We start from the raw sequence: 19,802 nt of genomic DNA, 5'->3' as shown, positions 1-19,802 counted from the left end.
TAGGGTAGAGTATAATGTAATGGCACCTGTTACCACAGCTTTAGTTAAAGGTAGGTTAAGGGGCACACTTTCAAAGGGGATCATAAAGCTACTCCCACGCCCACAAGGGCTCTGCAAATGGTCACCAAATCTTTACAGTTATAATGTATTAAAAGAAGCACAAAGGCCTTGATTCTACTAGTTCTTGAGTGGTAGAAAGCACCATTGTTATTGTCATTTGTATCACAGTAATGCCTAGATGTCAAAGCCAGGCCCCTCTTCTGCTAGTTGCTGTATGTGCACACAGTGGAAGATAGTTCCTGCCCTGAGAGGCTGACAGTCTAACTAAACACAACAGTCAAAGGGTGGGAAGGGAAACACAATCACAGGTAGGTGCAATGACTTGCCCAAGGTCACAGAGCCAGGAACAGAACATGGTCCCCATGCAGCAGGCTGTTCACAAGACCACCCGACAGCATAAGGCTGCTGCAGTCAAAGTGTGTGATCTGCCATTACTTACCCACCTCGGGCCCTACACTGAAAGTAGCTTGGCCAGACCCGAGGTTCTGGTCCCATGTCTCTATTTTGCTAGTTATTTTTATTTCCATGTTTGACATGATGGCACTCTGTGAGAAAACTTATTCTTTAGTCTGTTCCTTGGGTTTCCAACACACTTTGCAGACACCCAGACTGATACCATGGTATTGAGCAATGTAAAGAGAGTGAATCTGAGAGAGAAACAAATAAACAAAATGACATCCTGGCCTTCAGGAGCTTAAAATATAAGGCCCCGAGCCTGCAATTAGGTCTGTCTGAGGGGACCTTTGTGTCTGTGAGGACCCCATTTGAGCAGGATTGCAACCTTGATTAGACAAAGGATGGTAACTGAATGGTGGAGATAGAGTACATAAGACCAAGGGTTACAATAGTGAAATATCATGGGATGTGATTTATGTTACTGTACATAGGAATATTGTTAGCTACTCTCTGAATTTTTATTCATGTATATTTATTTGTACATTTAAATGGGTATGGCCACTTTCCACAGCTTTGCTTTCCATGTCTTGTATGATGCGCTTTTCCCAGAAAATGCAAAGTATAAAAATGTTAGTCATAACCAAGGTAATTCTCTATTAAGATTTAGACTGGAATCTCTAGCTAGAAAAATGTCACAACAATCCAAGCCTTTTCTTATTTATGTTTTTGAGGTCTTTATAGCTGAAAAAGCTTAAGTTGTCACTGTGATTGCTATTGGTCATTTAGTTCCAATGATGCTGGATAACATTTGGAAGTCGAGGTAATTTAATAAAGCTTTGCAAATGTAGACAACTGCAAAATGTGATAGAGAAGGCTATATCAATCACGATAATGATAGGCATTAGCGGCATGCCAAGTGTTTTGGTCTCAACAGATCCGTCACCGTTTTGCAGTCAGTAGTCGTAAATGTGGTTCTGTGCAGTGGCCGTTCTAATTTAGTGCTGGCTGCAAAGCTGTCGTTTAAAACGGAGATTTATTGGGCTGACACGTGTGATTTATGTTGGACAGTTTCAGCTTTGCTAACTTGTGTGCAACAATAGTAGTTAACAAGCAATTAAAATCTTTTGGTCCATAGTGCTAGAAGCTACAGTATAGTTCCCTTGAGCCACCACTTAACCTTATTCCCTTCTAAAAAGCCTCATTTCAGAGGCCGAAAAGAATTTCAAGCATTACCCCTATAGGCACAGTGAGAGCTTTTTCTTTAATTTGAAAATGTGCCACATTTGCTACTGTGGGTCTCCCAGGTAAATGAGTCTGGAAGCTGGCCAGCTACAGGACTGCTGTTTACTCCATTTTCTTCTAACTCCCCTTTCCCCATGATGTAGACTGACACTGAGGAGTCTCTGCGCAGGAGCCTGGAATGGTCGTGTGTGGGCACAGTTCTGAGACCACAGCGTATGCAGTGTTATGAGTCAGCCAGCCTGGGCTGTCATTAGACTTATGTGGCTGACACCCCGCTGTTCTGTGAGTGTGTCACCTTCACAATGCCGAGCTTTAGACCAAAAAAAAAAAAAAAAAGCCCTCAGTATCTCTTTGATAAATCCAGCTCACTACCGTCTATTTTGCAAGCCTGAATCCCTCCCTCCCAGAGCTGACTTTTTAAGGTCCCTGTCCCCTCCCCATCTTACACAACTCTAATTCAGACTTTAAGGTCAGAACTAAACAATCTGACCGGCCTGCTTGTTAAAGCACACAGTAAAGACATTTGAATTGAATCGGTCCCACACATTCCTGGAACAACCAGAGATACAACGCTATCAGCAAAGTAGTTATTCTGCCATTGAGTTAACAAAGTAGGATTGATAATTTCAGCCAGCACAGAGCCAGCATCTCGTCTTACTTCTCCAAGCTGCACTGGTATGCCTGCTGCAGTACTATAATTGCCTTGTTCCAACTTTCCTATCAGTGTGAATGTCAAGAGTTGCAGGAGATGATTTGTGCTAACAATGCTTTCCTCTGCCTCCAAAGCCCACTGTCAGGTCTAGGATCTGAAGTCAGACAGGCCTGACTGAAGTGCAGCCAACAGAGCCGTGTGGCAGCATGTTGAGCCAATCTGGGCATTTGCGTGAACCAAACTCTTTTAAATCATACAGTACATTGGAGATAATTAGCCCCATTGCATATATACAATGGCTCTTCCATGAAGGATGTATTCTTAATTACTAATGACAAGGTTCCCCACACCCCTTCTACAAATAGAAATGACTGTAAATACTCATATAAACAGGCCAGATAGATGAAACATTTCACTTCACAAAGACTGCTATCTTTTTTTTTTATTATTCCTTGAGATTGGATCTGTACCTGAGAGATTAGGATGTTTTTTTCCATTCTGAAATGGGTTTAGAATGCTGGACGCAGCTGGAGATTTCTGATTGACTCTAGATACTGTGACCCTAACCCAGTAAATGGGCAAATCTCTCTGTTTTCTTTATTTTAACGTACAAATCCCTGTTCATATTAGTCACAATATACTACAGGCATTGCACTTCTCCAGTGGTTAAAGTCACCACTTATCTTCTAGCCTTACCATACAATGCTGCAATAGTCACCCAGAAATTCACGGCCTGGCGGGTCTCGTTGCTTAAATACTATCTAGGGCTTTTACAGCTTGTAGTGTGATTCCCCTCTCCATTGTCCAGTAGAGCATTACTTCAATATCAGCACTGTCCACTTAGCACTAACAAATCCTACTCCACATGCTGTCTGGATACTCATGCAGGCCATGACTCCTAGGATCCGGATGGGAAAAGCTTGTCCAGCATCAGAAAGCAGGCTTCCCTTGACATCAGCCACGTCTATACATAGGTCAATGAGCTCTTCCCTCAGACCCCCCATCCCCGGACTAACCAACAAACCATAGTTTAAAAGATTTCCGTCCCCACACACAAAATACCCACAGTTTTGTTCTTTCCCTTGGCCTGAAACTGTGTGAAATGCCCTGGGCTTGTAAAGTCTGCCATGTGCTGCTTAGCTCAGGTTTAGAATCTTCCAGCCGTAGAAGGTCCTTACATCACACACCTTTTGGCAGGTTTAAAAAAGGGCTTACAGTTTTCACGGCTGGTCTTTTTTCAGTGAAGCCCAAAGAAACCATAGAGATGTCACATGACTGAGGGATTGCTGCTCTCTGAGGCCAAAAGAAACCTGTCCTGCACTGCCCTATTCCTTTGATGCCAGGCTGGGCAGGTAGTCGGGTTACTGGGGATGGCAAGACGGAATGGTTTCATTTTTTTCAGGTCGAAAATTTCTCAGTGCATTTGTCCCATCCCTGCTGTGAAAGGGTTAGATTCTAGGAACCCGTACTCATGTGCATAGACTTTACCCAGAGAGGAGTAGTCCCATTGAGCCCACTGGGGGGCTACCCATATCTAGAACATTGGCAGAATTTTAGTCTCACTATGCAAACGTAATTTTAGGAAACAGACTCCAGGCCTTTGTATGAACAGCTGTGGATTACATTTATTTTCTACCTCAGCACAGGGATTACCTCTGATTTACAAAATAGGCTTAGTGCATTTTTTGATTATAAAAAGCAACTCAAGAATGAAGAGACAGAGAGCACAGAAATGAGACCTTGTCTGAATGTACAAGTCGGTCCAGCTTGCAAAGAGTCCTCGTGGTAGACCCTTCCATTTGGGATATTTATTCAGCCTCTGAACTCTCTTGGTCAAAACTTCTGGCCTGCCCCATAAAAGTCATACATCTGCGTCTACCTCTGGCTTTAGAACTACCTGTACTGTGCTGTACAGCTTTTAAAACATATTTTAGGAACCTGCTGGTGAAATAGTCCCGAATTTGGATCACTAGCCCTACCCCACACCAAATCTCAAGGTAACCTGAGTCTGCATCTATACAACAAGAGCTACAGCAACATCGCCAAACCTGAGTGGCACTGCGACCCTGTGCGCCAGGTCAGAATGTTACTCACTCAGAGTGGTTCTGTGACACCTCGGCCAGCTTGCTATGCCTGGAGCAGGGAGTTCTGTAGGAGAGGGGCTGCTGTTGTGGGGTGAGTGTGAAGCAGCCCCTCACCTATTGGCCTCCCCTCTGCACCAGCCTGGGATTAGGGTTGTGGTGCTGGGGCAGAGTGCCTCTTCGGCAGTTGAATATAGTACAGACATTGAACTGGGAGCTACAGCCGCCCCTGGCTTAAGGCTGGGATTTCCAAAATAGCTCAAGGGATTTAGGCACTTAACTTTGAAAATAGAAAAATGTGAAAATATCAAACTAAATTTTCAAAAGTGCCTAGTAGAGGTGGCTAGAAAATATGTTCTTTCCCCCCAGTGAAAAATTTAGACAAAAACAAAAATCATTGTAATTGAATTCTTTTAGAAAATACAGACTTTTTGTCAAAAAACAAAACAAAACACAACTCAAAATGGGTTAAGGTTTGGGGTTTTCAGTTTTTCAATGAAAAAAATCGAAAACATTTGAAGAAAGAAAACACTCCATGAAAAGTGTCATTTAGCTGAACATTTTTTTTTGACCAGCCCTAGTGACTGGTGGTTTTGGTGCCATCTTGAGGGGTCGTGAGGAGGCATGGTTTTCAGAGGGTGGGTTTTGAAAGATGTCTCAAGATGGGCACTCGGAACTGGGGGTACTCTAAATCACTAGTCACTTTTAAAAAGCCAGGCCTATAATCTTACTTTGACCAAATCAATGCTTTTAGCACTTCTATCTCTGGAATTTTTGTTTTGATCCTGCAAAAGAACGACATCAGGTCAGAAGTTCAAAATCAGGACCCTCGTTTGGTTTACAGGCTAGTTAGTAAAGATACGTACTTTTCTGAGAGACAGAGAGCAGCGCGCGTGCGCGCGGGCACACATACACAATTTTGTAGACCTAGTGCATGACGGAGGTGACAGAGACATGAGCTCTCTCCAGACAAAAGTTCTGGGTCAGACTTTTGAAAACCACCACGAGTAAAAAATTTTTAGGTGAGAAAATAATCCCTTTTCATTTCATTTTATTCTGGGTAATTTTCCATTAAAATAATTTGTGGTAAGAACTTTTGTCTTTCACAAAAGGTTAATTTAAAAAAAAATGGATGGTGCTTGGAATCTATTAATGTTCTCCTGTGTGTCCTGCTAGAAACACTGTAATGAAATGTAAAGAATTTCTTGTGGCAGAGGTACCAATTCCTTCTTTGATTCCTACGAATATGTAAACATTTCTTCAGAACACACCTGTGAGAAAACTGTGAGTCCTACAGAAATCTTGACAATGGATAGGCTGCCAGTGTACTGAGGCCACAGCCTGTCATTCTGACTAATATCATCACATTGTTTCCTTGTACTCTCTTGTCTGTCTGTCTGTATCTATCTGTTGTCTCTTGTCTTAGCTTGTCAGCTCTTTAGGGCAGGGACTCTCTTTTTGTTCTGTGTTTGTACAGCACCTAGCACAATGGGATCCTGGTCCACGATTAGGACCCCTAGGCCCTGTCATAATACATGTAAGTGTTATTATAATACAGATTTTAGAGAGGGGTAAAATGAAGCACAAAGAGATACAGGACTCGATTCTACCTCCTTTACTCATATGAAAACAATAGAATCAGGCCCTAAGATGCAGCAACTGGATGCTGTGAACTGAATTGCATCTCAGCGTTCTAGTGAGCTTCACTTTAATGGTCCATGACAGTGGTTTTCAACCTGTGGTCCGTGGACCCCTGGGGATCTGCATGTCTAAGGGTTCCGCGAAAGGTTGTCATTACCATAGAACAGTGGTTTTCAAGCTGTGGTCTGCAGACCCCTGGGGTCCGCAGACTCTGTCTATGATTTCCAAAGGGGTCTGCACCACCATTTGAAATTTTTAAGGGGGTTGCAAATGAAAAAAGGTTGAAAACCACTGGTCTATGATACCGAACTGCAGTCTGGTAGTCATAGTTTAACAGGGTACTTTATTTCTTCAGTTTTGCTTTTCTTTCTTCAACGGTCATATCCATCAGACAGCTGATGGTTGACTAGTAGTGATATGAGCTGACATTGGGAATTGTTTGAATTACAATAACAGTGAGATAATATTTTGCTAAGCCTACCTGTAATATAATGTGTGTCATTTAAAATTTCCCATTATACTGAGCAGAGGCTGCTATAAACCCAAATCACTCAGACTGTGCAGAAAAGCTCTCAGCAGTACTGTAACAAATATCTTTTTCCCAATGATCTTTAGATGTCATTGATTAATTTCACTTTCAGTTCACTGGTTATGAAGCACAGAAAGCTGTTCATTGCCTGACAAGTGTATTCACTGCGGTGTAAAGTGCTGGGTTGTACTCTGCAGAGATTTAGTGACAAATCAGATTTACAAATTAGCTACATTGCAAGTCCTAAATAATACAGCTCCTGCCCTGTGATTGGCAAGTGCATGTTCAAAATACAACTGGCCACTGTGGCTTGTCACAGCATTTTTTATGTCAGAAAGCATAAATGGTTGTTTTATACACTGTGGCGCTGACCACCTCCAGACAGCAAGAAAGAAGTTCTTGTCGTTGTTTTCCTTTACAAAGAATTCTACAATTAACCTTTTACCAGATTATGTGGCATGTGAAGGTATTTTAGCTACGTGCTGCCCCCACATCAATGCCTTTTTGAATTTTTGTATCAAATTTAATATGTGTAATGTTAGGAGAAACAGGTCAGGGTTTCAGCTTAACACCAATAACCATAATGAGAACAGATGTTTATATCCATCTGGAACATAGATTTAATATGTTAAATTCATAGCGCAGCCTATGAAACGCAATAATCAGATGTTTACTGGTCCCAATTTAATGAGCGATTTTGGATTAAACAGGGGCCAAACAACAGGCCACTGATCTATATTAAATCTCAGCAAAATGAAAATTGCAAAGATTTACTTAGGGTCATTACACAAGAAAATTTAATCACAACCTCATCCATAATGTCACATCGTCATCAGACTGATAATTGAAATGCCATGTGAGGGATTATGAATAACCCTCTGTTTATGAAGATAGCTCTCTGATTATCTTTATGTCCTGTGAGTAACATAAAATATGATTTGTAATAATGTATATAATCCTTGCTTATAAGAAACTCCACTGAAGATTTCCACAAAAAGTCTAGCTTTTACATCACTGTTTGAGACACTCTGTTTCAGAAATGAAAGTGTCTTTAATTCAGATTATGTATTCTTGTTTTTTTTAAATCCTCTCTTGTAAGGTGAAGAGTGTATTTATAGTAGGTTTCAATGTCATGGTGGGTAAGCATCTTTTTATCAAAATCCCTGCATCCCTGCAGGTGTTATAAAGAATTATGAACATGAATTTAATAAACTTAACATTAGTTTGTCTAGAATCAATATTTATTTTTCACATTTTGGGGCCAGAAGCGTGCCTTCTTCTGTATTTGGTAGGGCCCTAGTACATTTTGGGTGTTACTGTAATTAATTAATACATTGATTATTTTACATAGACCAGGAAATGTTCAATATGTGGACATTTTATGTTTGTATTCTACATTCTCTCTCTATATATATACACATACACACATATACTGTATATTACATTCTTATATACAATTAAATTATATAACATTTGATTTTATACAATGCAACTTTAAATACAGATCCTGCTGGTCCTAGGCAAGCAAACACCTATTGATTCCTTTTAGAAATTTTGGTTGCAAAGTAGTGCAAGATCAGATTCTTATTTTAATGGTATTTTTCATATACTCCCTCCCTCCAAAGCCAAAACATGAAATGTCAGCAGAAGAAGAGTGAAGGAAAGAGGTATAGGAAAAAGAGAAAAGGCAGGTTTGAAATTATATGAAATGACACCGAGGAGAAGAAATACAAGAACATTTTTCCACACACAGTGTCCCAGTACATATTATTTATAATGATATAAAAGAGAAACTATATATTAAGGCATCAGCAGGAAGGGGCAAAGTGACGGATGAACTTTTAACTTTAGCGCTGCATTTTCTGAGTGCTTGATTTCTCAGCTTCAACACTGCATGGATAATACAAGGTGTTTTTTTACATGGAATTTTGTGTAATTTGTATACAAACATTCATGCTTGCACTGGATAGTTAGGGACAGAATTACTTGATTTGCATCTTCAAATGTAGGGCTCTGTATGTGTATTTGAAAATACTGCAGGAGCAGTTACGGAAGGTGGCTGAAAACTGGGCCTAGTGGTAACTATTGCACCACAAAAAAGATAAAAAAAACCCAGCCATGAACAATTCCCTCTGATTGTGAGCTTGGTGCAGTAATCTTCAGAAACAGGCACATTTTCTCTTTTGAGATCTTCCTATATGTAGGAGGCAGGGGAGCGGGCGCATAAGAGCCCAACTAAATATTTATGTAGCAAATTCTCAGACAATCTCCCTAACTTCCAAAGCTACGTAGAACTGAAGGAGATAGTACAATTTATTACAGGGCATTTAAAAGACAATGCATGTGCTTGTTGGCTTGTGTGTCTGTGTCGCTGTTACCCCTGCTTCCAGAGTTACTCTCGCTCAGTGATTTCATACCCAACTTGGTTGGGTTAACAAGTTAGCAGCTGGATAGAGAGGTCGAATGGTCCAGTGGTTTGGTTGCTAGAAGACTTGGGTGCAATTCCCTGCTCTGTCACATGCTTTGTGTGTGACATTGGGCAAGTCACTTTGTTTCTCAGTGCCGCAGCCCCCCAGCTAGGAGATGGTGTTGTGAGGATAAATACATGAGAGATTATGAGGCACTCAGATAGTGTAGTAATGGGACCTATATAAATACCTTAGACAGAAGATGCTTTTTTCCTAAATTATTGCCACTACAGATTAAATCTAAGATTTGAATAGTCAAGCTATGATCCCCTTCTGCCAGACACTGTGAAGATTCTGCGGCCAGAGAGAGTCTGCAGTTTAGTTGCAGCATTTTGTTAATGGTGAATGAGGAAGATTAGGATCTACTCAATCTTCCTTAGCTGCATAGCTCTGGCAATGCGAACAGGAGTAAAAAACCCGCGTTTGTTGTTAAAGGAAGCAGATGTGGCTCTTAAGCCATACAGGGCCACTGGTGTAAGTGGGCTCCTCTCCAATAACTTCTACAGAGTAGCACCAACTACTGGCAGTGGTGACATGGGTCCATAGGGAGCAAGGTGTCAGTTTTCCATAAGCACTTACTGGCTACAAGCATCATTTGTTTAGCTGCTTTATCATCTACTCAGCTTTGCAGCACGGCTATGCAATAAGGCTGCAATGTTCCCTTGTTAGATGCTGAATCCTCAAATGTACAAAGGGTACTGGGATTGGATGTAGCGGCTCGTCTCCAAAAAGCACTATTGAGCAGAGCTTTCCAGTCTTCCCTGGATTCCATGCATTTGCTATGCTTGATTTCTCAATCTGAAAATATCACGTTGCCCAAGAATTCGGACACATCTGCAAGCTCTGTGGAAGGTTAGGATGTAAGTGGGAATGTCTTTTCTTCCTGGTGCAACATCACTTTCTGCTTGTCCAAGCAGCAGGAGGTGCCACTAACAACAATACCTACACATACTTCATATTCCAGCGCACTGCATGTAACTGACAAGTTTATTTCTCAGCCCTCCTGGGAACTACTTACTATTTTTCTCATTTGTAAAATAGAGAAATAGAGTGTTGATCTGTAATCCCTCACCTGATTTTAGGTGCAAGATTAAATTATGTATCATGTGCTAAATCCTATTAAAATGCTTTAAAATAGTGAAATAGAAGCCATCAGCCCCGTAATGCAAAACGTGCAAGTAGAGAAACCTAATAATCTGTATAACAGCTAAGGTAGCTTTGGTAGTAACCTGAGGCATTGTGGGCCAGATGGTAGTTTTGATAGTTAGCCTAACTAGCAAAAGAGTTAGCATGACTGCTTAATTTAAGATTAAAAGATTTAGCAATATTTTGCAATATGTAGCTTGTGATAACAAGTATACCAAAGAAGCTAGAAATAATGGATTTCTAGGGGATTTTGGTATATATGTGACCATGGAGAAACCTCACTGATGTATCAATTAATGTCCCAATAGTTTTGATACAAGTGAGGTATTAACTGTTGGAAGTTTAGCTCTGGTTAGCTAGAATACCAAGTATCATTAGCTGGAATACCCCACATGGCAGGGGCTGAAGCCTTATCCAATATGGTCGTGGGCACGTGTAGTTGGATCAAGAAAAGATGGTCAGACCAAACCCTAGTTGAGACACCAGGGATGACCAAATGGTGGAAGCCTGAGTATGAGCCAGCCCTCTTGTGATCTCCACTTACTTTTTCTTCTTTCTGTTATCAGTCTCCACAAGGTTGTAAATATGCACAAGGTTGTAAGTATATCAACAATGAGGGATTGCTTCATTTCGTACCAGCCTAAAGCTGTAAGTAAGCACAATCCAGGGGGTGTTTTGTTATATGTATCCGTTTTTATATAATTAGATTTAGGCTTGGATTTATTTGGATTTTAAGTAAAGTCTTCATGTTTCTATTTGTTTGCTCCACCAGTCTCAACTCAATACAATTTCTTACAGAGCCGCCTGAGTAAAGAACCTGTTATTAATTGTGCAATTTCCACCCTCAATTTATCTAAGGCTACAAGAGGCACAGAAAGATTAAGTGGATAGTCCAAAATGATACATGTCAGAAGCAGAGCCAGGATTAGCAACCAGGTCTAATCCAATAGTCTCTTAGGAAAGTCTTTCATAGTCTGATTTTCAGAGCTGTATCAGCTGGGGATGCCCCTTCGCTGGGAGAATTCTTATAGCTGGTTAAGCCATTTTTAAACAAGCTATGCACCACTAGAGCAACACAAAACATCTTTAACAGGGCACCTGGGCTAGCCCCAAGTGTTTAAATTTCCTAACGGTTGTTTTACAATAGTTTAACAATACAATACACTGGCTCTACCTGTCTATGTGCAAGAACAGGCAACGCTTGCAGAATCAAAGTTTGAAATGGATCTCAGCCCAACCTCTATCTGATGCAATTCTGTCCGCACAGTTATTTTGTGCACACTCATTTGGGCATGCAAATGACATTTTACCTGTGCAAACTGCCTTTGATCTTGATTTACATGCATAGATGGGCTTTGTGCACCAATGGCCAAATTTTCAAAAGGATGCATTTTCATTTATGGACACAATTTCTATTTCTCTATCTAGGGTTTTCTACCACACTCATCATCATGGTGTCTGCAATTAAATACAGGTTCAGATCTGAATATTTGCACTACTATTTGATTTACAGGCACAGGTTGAGCGGCTGGAAATGGAAGTACTCAGATTTGCACCTGCAATTCGTTTTTGCAGTTGCAAAAAAGCAGACACACATTTAGCAAGTGCAAAGTATACTCATAGAAAAGGAGGGTGGGTCTCAGCCTTTTGAAAATTTAACCCAGAAATTGAAATAATGCACCCATGCATATATTTGTTGTCAAAAAATTGGGCAAATGACTGCATGCACAAAAAGAAGCTATTGAAATATCTCTTACATAGGTGAGCATAACGTATTAGTATTAGAAAGATAATGTTGCAATGGAGCAGCATGAGTGCCTATACATAAATATAAAGGGTCATATATCAGCAGGGCTTGTCATGTATTTATTCTGTACATCAGATTGGCTCAGGCCAAATTATATATTTACTTAACAACATAAAAGTAAGCAAAATGGCTGTAGCAAACCTTAACTAGTACTTAGATTTTCAGACAACGTGTGCTAAAGCTCTGTCACGGTGTTTAAGGGATAGGGTGCCAAGTCATGGAATTAGGAGGAGATTGTTGTAGTGTACTGAAAATTGGCTCAAGGGAAAGTGAGCACAGATGGAATCTTTTCCAGCTGGATGGCACAGATCAATGATGGGACCTCTGGCTTTCATTATTTATACAAACCACATGAATAAAGGTATTAAAAGCAAGGCTTCCATAGAGAATAATGAGTGATATACAGAGGATGATTTAAATCATTTTCAGCACCAGGGCTTACACATGACTAATACAATTCAATACGCATAAATGTGTAAGAACAAAAAATGAGGGAAACAGAAAACATAACTTTCCAAGGCTTGAGTAGGAGATGGGAGAATTACTGTAGAAAAAACCCTTGCACGATAGTTACCGCTGCATACCTATCCTAACATGCAGTTACATTAGAAAGCAAAGGGCCAAATTCTGCCCTTAGTTTACAGCTGTGCAACCTTCTTGATTTCAGTGGGCACAATTTACAGAATTAACCCTGGTTGGAATTTTACCCAGGATCCTAGATAACCAATTCAATTTCAGGAGACAAAGTGCGAAAGGTGGATAATAACGGGGTGACTCCTTGTAGTAGTCAGACGTAAATTATAATACACAAGAACTTGAGAACGAAATGATTTCCTTTTGCAGGTGCTGGCTGTGTCCATGGACAGGGGACATGGTAACCGATGCAGAAGGCAGCTGGAACCACTGGGAACATCACCAACACATTGACTTTGAAAAGTTACTACTTATGGGAAACAACCCAGGCAATAACCACAGTTCTAGGGCTTACTGGAATTGTCAAGGTACATTGCATAAAGTCAACACAGAGGAATTCATGAAGACTGAACAAAAATGTAGCAAATTATTTTCCGCTAAAGCATAATAAATATTTCTAATGATTCTCCTGGTCCTAATCAATGGCTACCAATAGTAATTTTTCGGTGGTTAGTGTGAAGGAGTGCAGAGAGTGGCAATTACTGCAGTGGCATTTGATCTGGGATTAGTTTGGCCCCTTGTCTTATTGTGTATTTATAAAGCATTGCCTACATGTATGAGGCACCTAAGCAATTTTATAAAGTAATAATACCTCTCTCTGAAGGTGTTTTTCTATCAGAGATGATCCAGAGATACACTCTAAACCCCAGTTCTTAAGCATTTCATGTGGTCAATGAAGAATAAGGGCTTTATTTTCAAAAAGGTTAGGCACACACGCTCATATACCAGCTAAAAGCAGAATGTGCACACGCAACTTTCACGATCATCTGTGTGAATCAGGGAAGTGTGCATGCAAATAGATCATTATGGCAATTTTAATGTGCAATTACCTATATGTGCAAATACCACATATATCTGTGTGTAACGTGTTCATAAAGTATGTGTTGTGTTCCCTTCCTACACCGCCGGGTCCACATAACACATAGCATCCTACTGCTGTTGGCAGCTAATGGTTAGCTCCAGTAGTAGATGTCTGTATTTTGGTGTTTAAAATTCTGGTTTCAAACCTGTTTACCTGTGTTGGGGATCATTATACATGCACAATCACAACAGCTGTGCATGCGAATTGGGTGTCTCCATTGCTTCACTGACCTTTTCCAAAACCACAATATCCCTTTTAATATATATAGAAATCAAGTGCTGGGGTGAATTCAGATTTTCAATGATTGCATGAGGTTATCTGTGACATTGTCACAGAGAAGTTGGGCTGCATGGGTTTGTCTTATCCCCGAAAGGCCAAATAAGAAGTCATTATTGATGGCTGGTGCTGGCACGTGGGCAGGGTTCAAGTGAGCGTCTTGTGGGACACAAAATATTTAGCCATATAAATGTCTCTCTAAATGTATGCTTAAATATAAACACAAACACCAATATAAATATGGAGAGACAGTTCTCCCACCTATAAAAGAACTGATCACATGTTCACAGAATGTTTTAGTGAATCCCATGCTGCAAAGGAGTTGGTCAAATGTGACAGCAGCAACAAAATGGAGGTGCTAAGGAGAACTGACACATCGGATAAACTCCTGCTGTCGCCTGCAGTCAGCACCTCTTTTCCCCTCCCTTGCCTGGTCCTCTTCTCTTGGCTAAATGATGAAGTTTAAATTAAAGGTAAACCTCTGACATTGAAAAGTAAAAGGAGGGGAAATGTTTTCAAAGGAGATCCTCGGTGGGTAACAAAATGTGAATTGAGATGCAGAAAATGGCAACAGCTTATTGTTTAGAGCCGTAGCTCTCAACTTTTTTGATACCACGGACCAGCTTGCTGCTTTCCTAAGCGGTGTCAGGGAGATCTCAGGGACTGGCACCAGTCCATGGACCGGTCATTGAGAAACACCGGTTTAGAGCATGAGTTTTCTCTGAAATGTTTCTAGTATTCCTTAGGGATGCATTTCACAGGCTCACACTGATATAGTTGCTGTGTCAAATGCTTGTTTTTTTCCCCACCCCAGTAAAACAATTTTCTAAGGGTGACAATGGTCAGATTTCAGGATTTTCTTGTCCAAAAGAGTCGTCTTTTCCTAGTTTGCCCGGACTCTGACCCTGTCAGAACTCACCCTTAAGCAGAATCAAAGTCAGATCAGTATTTGAATGGAAGACCTTCAAAAAACTCCCAGTAGATGCTACAAGAAGTAATGTTGGCAATTCTGCAAGTGGCAATGTTGGCAATGTTGGCAATTCTGCATGTGGCAATGTTGGCAATTCTGCATGTGGCAATTCTGCCCACTGAACTAGTACTGAACAAATGCTCCTGGATGGTTTTAAGAGGCTACTGAAGGTGAGATGGAAAACTGAGGTCCTGACTACTCACAGCCACTAAAGTCATTTTTTTTTCAGCAATGGGGGATGTTAACACCTGTGTCTGGCTCAAATTTCAGCTCAGGTAATGACATATTGCCTACCTCAGTCCATCTTGCAATTTTAGCTGGATAAAATATTCTTTACTTTCTACATTCACCTGGTCTGTGGACCAGTGCTTAAGTTGTGCTAGAACACAGTACTTCTAGTACTTGTGTAGCATCACTTCTTTTTTTTTTTTAGGACTGGAGCATTGCTGTGAGTCTTTCTTTGCTTCACCTCATTGATGAATGAAGTGATCCCCCCTGTGCTTAGTTTGTAAAGCATATTAGGTTGGACTAGGACTCAGGCAACCTGGGTCCTTTTCCCGGCTTTGCCACTGAAGTGCTGGTTGAGCTTGGGCAAGTCATTCACCACTCTGTGCATCAAGAGGATAACGATGTTGACCTCTTCTGTAAAATGCTTTGGGATGGCTATATAAGAGCTGGGTATTATTCGTATTCTTTGGGATAACTAGATATTCATGTTTAAGATATTGGGCCTCAATTCTGCAAAAACTCATACACATGTTTAACTTTGGCTTCAATGGGACCGCTCCCATAAATCAAGTTAAGTGGGTGTGTGTAAGTGTTTGCAAGATCAGAGTTTAGCAGTTGAATATGCTTTTCAAATTCACAAACTTTCATCCTCATTTTGCTGGAAGAATGATTTTAAGTAAATATATCCATGGTCATGGCTATAGCTGGGCACTGATTCCTCTCAAACCTGTACTTTATAATGCATGGACATACTGTATAAAAGGGAAGGTTTATTCCTTCTAAAATTTAATTCCAGTCTTGTCTCAGGGGTACCATGGAGAATGGCCACTTATGCATGGGGAAGACATTGTAACTATCCATTAGAGTCCTGATTTATTCCAAGTAAAACATAAGGTAATTCAATGTAAATGATGCATCATATTTTGTTCTAAATAACCCACCACTGCTTAGAAGTCTCATGAAGAAAACCAAGCAACTGATGCAGCCTTGTACACCAGTTCCCTTGACCTTGTTTTTTTCCACTCTTAGTAATTATTTTGGAAATGTCCCTGTTCTTACCTCTATGAACAACAACCACCAAAGGAAAAAAAAGTTGAAAGTGGCGCATTATCTTTTAAATGACATATTTAGCCAGTTATTCAGACTATAATGAAGCCGCTTAATGAAGTCAATGTCCTTGAAAGTTCTTCATCAATTTTTTTCTCATCTGTCAGCATATCTACTTGCCGACACAATATTAATTAAACACAACATTTCCTGAAGTGTTGAAGTGAAGTCCCATCACTGATAATGAACAGGTTTAGGAAAGTCACATCCCAACAAAATTACTTTTTAAACCAGCCTTATTAAGCAGAAAATTAGACCTAAATCACCCTACAACAGCCTCATTAAAAGCCACTGATCCTTGGCTGCTTCTATGTTCTAACAACTTTAATTAGCAAACTGCTAGTCTATCTGCCATGATAAATGCTATTAATCTTACCTTTCATTTGCTTTCTCTTAACCTATCATTTGCCCACTTCGAGGAGACACATGCTTCCACCAGAATTCATTTTATTTTGTCTAATGTCCTTGTGAGGATGAAAAATATTCTAGCTATGGGTTAAACATAGTTATGGGTTAAACACTCCCCCCAAAACCTCCATTGTCTGGGCCTCATGATTTGTAGTTCTCTTGGATGGTGGAAACAAAAATATGGTCATTATGTTTCTTGGACTACTAAGTATGTTTTCTAGCAGATATTTTGAACTTTAACTTGTCAGGCTTTGGTGGTAAAATAGTTACTAGGGATCATTTCCCTAATTGTTATTATGTTTAAAGCTGGTAATTGTAACGGACTCTAATTTAAAAAAAAATCTATCTGTGAAAGCTTTATGAGGGAAAACACTGTTTTAAAAATATCACTGCACTTTTGAATTCTAGCAACTGAAGCTGTAACCTATAAGTAGCTTTCATACAGTGTGACAGCTTCACAGCTTCTTTAATATTTGTTCATAGAATCTACACAATATAGCAGGACAAATAACATACTGTGTTAGGTCACTTTCACATTATATTAGTCATATGTACACACAGAATGGCGTACAGAAGAACGTATTTCAGAAATACATTATTAAGTACCATGCACTCAGATTGTATTTTCTATCTTACATATGCAATGTGAGAGGCCTTTATTTTTCCAGTGTGTGGTAGTGGTCTTAATCTAAATCAGAGCATTTTCAAGATGGCATTTTCACTGTTCAGTTGTGATAGATAAGGCTGCTTGATTTTCATGCCATCTACCCCATCAGCCTCATATTGCAACCACAGCAGTCACCATGTACAGTAGCCTCTTCTCCAGCCTGACCTCCTCTATTTCACGTCTCGTACAAGACAAAGTCAGGCTGCTCTTGCACATCTGTGGTTTCCACAAGGCTTTCGGCATTCTTTGGATTTCTTCCCCAAAGGGAGGTCTTGGTTCAAGAAAGCACCAAAGCACCTGCTTAAATCCCAATTGACTTCCCTGGGACGTAAGGCACGTGCTTAAGCACCCTTCCTGAACAGGGATGCCTTTCTAAGTTAGGGTTCAGAGTAGCAGCCGTGTTAGTCTGTATCCGCAAAAAGAACAGGAGTCCTTGTGGCACCTTAGAGACTAACAAAGTTATTTGAGCATAAGCTTTCATGGGCTACAGCCCACTTCTTCAGATGCATAGAATGGAACATATAGTAAGGAGATATATATGCATACAGAACATGAATATGGCTACTTCCACCTTTTCATGTTCTCTATGTATATACATCTCCTTACTATATGTTCCATTCTCTGCATCTGAAGAAGTGGGCTGTAGTCCACGAAAGCTTATGCTCAAATAAATTTGTTAGTCTCTAAGGTGCCACAAGTCCTCCTGTTCTTTTTTCTGAGTCAGTCTCCATTCAGTCCCTGGTCTAATTCCCTCTGCTACCAGATCTGCCTTAGAGTATCTATGCTATGGAGGCTATACTGGCACATCTATGTAGATGCAGCCTACACCAATGCAAGGGGTTCTTCCATCTGTGTAGAAACACCACCTCCCTGAGCGATGGTAGCTAGGTTGATAGAGGCATTCTTCGGTTGACTTAGCTGGCAAAGCTATGGCTCTCGGGGGCTGTGGATTTTTCACATCCCTGACTGCTGTCGCTATGTTAATCTAACTTTTAAGTGTTGGCCTGGCCTTATAGCTGTCCTGGGCAGCGTCATTTTCTCTCTCTGATAGTTTGCACCATGTCTTTGAGTGGTGGCTGCAACTTTGCTTTGTCATTTTTCTGGTGTTTCCCATGTCATTCCATCATTCTCTCTGCATTACATGCAACAGCTACACGGTATGCTTTTCACCATATGTAATGGCGGTAGAACTTCCTTGCAGTACACTACACCTTCCAGTTTAGGAGGTAAACTTTTAGAAAGCTTGCAAGCTCAGTTTACTTTGAGTATCGTATTCATCTCTTCATTATTTTCATCCCATCATATTTAGTTGTTATACTGTTTGCCCATGTTTATACACCTTTCCCCAGTTACAGGGGCGGCTCCAGGCCCCAGCATGCCAAGCTCATGCTTGGGGCAGCATGCCGTGGGGGGCGCTCTGCTGGTCCCCGGGAGGGCGGCTGGCGGCTCCGGCGGACCTCCCGCAGGCGTCCCTACGGAGGGTCTGCTGGTCCCGCAGGTTTGGTGGAGCATCCGCAGGCACGTGCTTGGGGCGGCAAAATGGCTAGAGCCGCCCCTGCCCAGTTAGCTGCTTTAATGATAGCTGCTTTAAATTACACGCCTTGCCAATGTTATTCTTAGTGCTAATGTGCTACTTTTTACTGGGTCCAGCTTACTGTACATGGTGAGACAGAATAGTCTAACCTCTTATCTTTGGGCTTGGTCACACCATTAGACCCTTACTGATTTTATTGGTCTACGACCTATACCTGAAGTGGCTGTATCATAGGGAGAACACTCTGTTTATGTTAAATTTCTGAAACGATTCCTCTGTAACAAGATCTTCATTTCTCACAGGATTTCTTTGTATTACAATTTTTTTGAGCTAGTTTTCTTCTCTCACAGGCACAAAAACATACAGCACATTCATTCATTCACACACTTGCCGAAAAATAAATAAATAACCCCTCTATAAAATAGCCAGGCTGCTTTTCCTACAGGAAGAGAAAGGGATTGTTATTGGTATTTCTATTTTTCAATTCTTGGATGCTTCGATACTATGGTGATGGTTGTTATATAAAAACCTAGACAGGTAAAGAGAGAGCTAGAAAACTGAACTGTGTTGAGGAAAAAAAAGATTTAATATTAACAATCGGTTTCTATTCCACCACCAGAGCTATTTGTGCCTTGATTTAAATCTGATTTGGAGTTCTTCATAGGCAGGCTAGAGATGGGTTTAAATCAAAACCCTGGACTCAGAAGCCCACACATTTTGGGGGACTTTTGAAAGCTGGATCTGAATTTTCACAGCTGGTCCAAACTAGCTCCCACATCCAAACATTTGGGGAAGGTCAGATCTGGACTGAGATCCAAAACCACAGCAAGTCCCTTCTCTGATTCAAGCAACACTTGTCAGTCCAACAAATGGAGCAGTGTGGAGGGGGCAGTACAGGAAGCAGAGAGCAAATCAACAGAGAAGCATTTAGAAAATTGTTATCAAAGAGCATCAAGCTTTTCTGTTACTGGATTGGTTAAAAGCCCTCCTAGGGCTATGATGATATCCTGGACATCTCCATTATGTGAGACCACT

Source organism: Mauremys mutica, chromosome 13 (assembly GCF_020497125.1).
Source record: "Mauremys mutica isolate MM-2020 ecotype Southern chromosome 13, ASM2049712v1, whole genome shotgun sequence".
NCBI classification, from domain to species: domain Eukaryota; kingdom Metazoa; phylum Chordata; order Testudines; family Geoemydidae; genus Mauremys; species Mauremys mutica.
The sequence above is the reverse complement of the archived record's forward strand: the minus strand, read 5'-3'. Positions refer to the sequence as shown.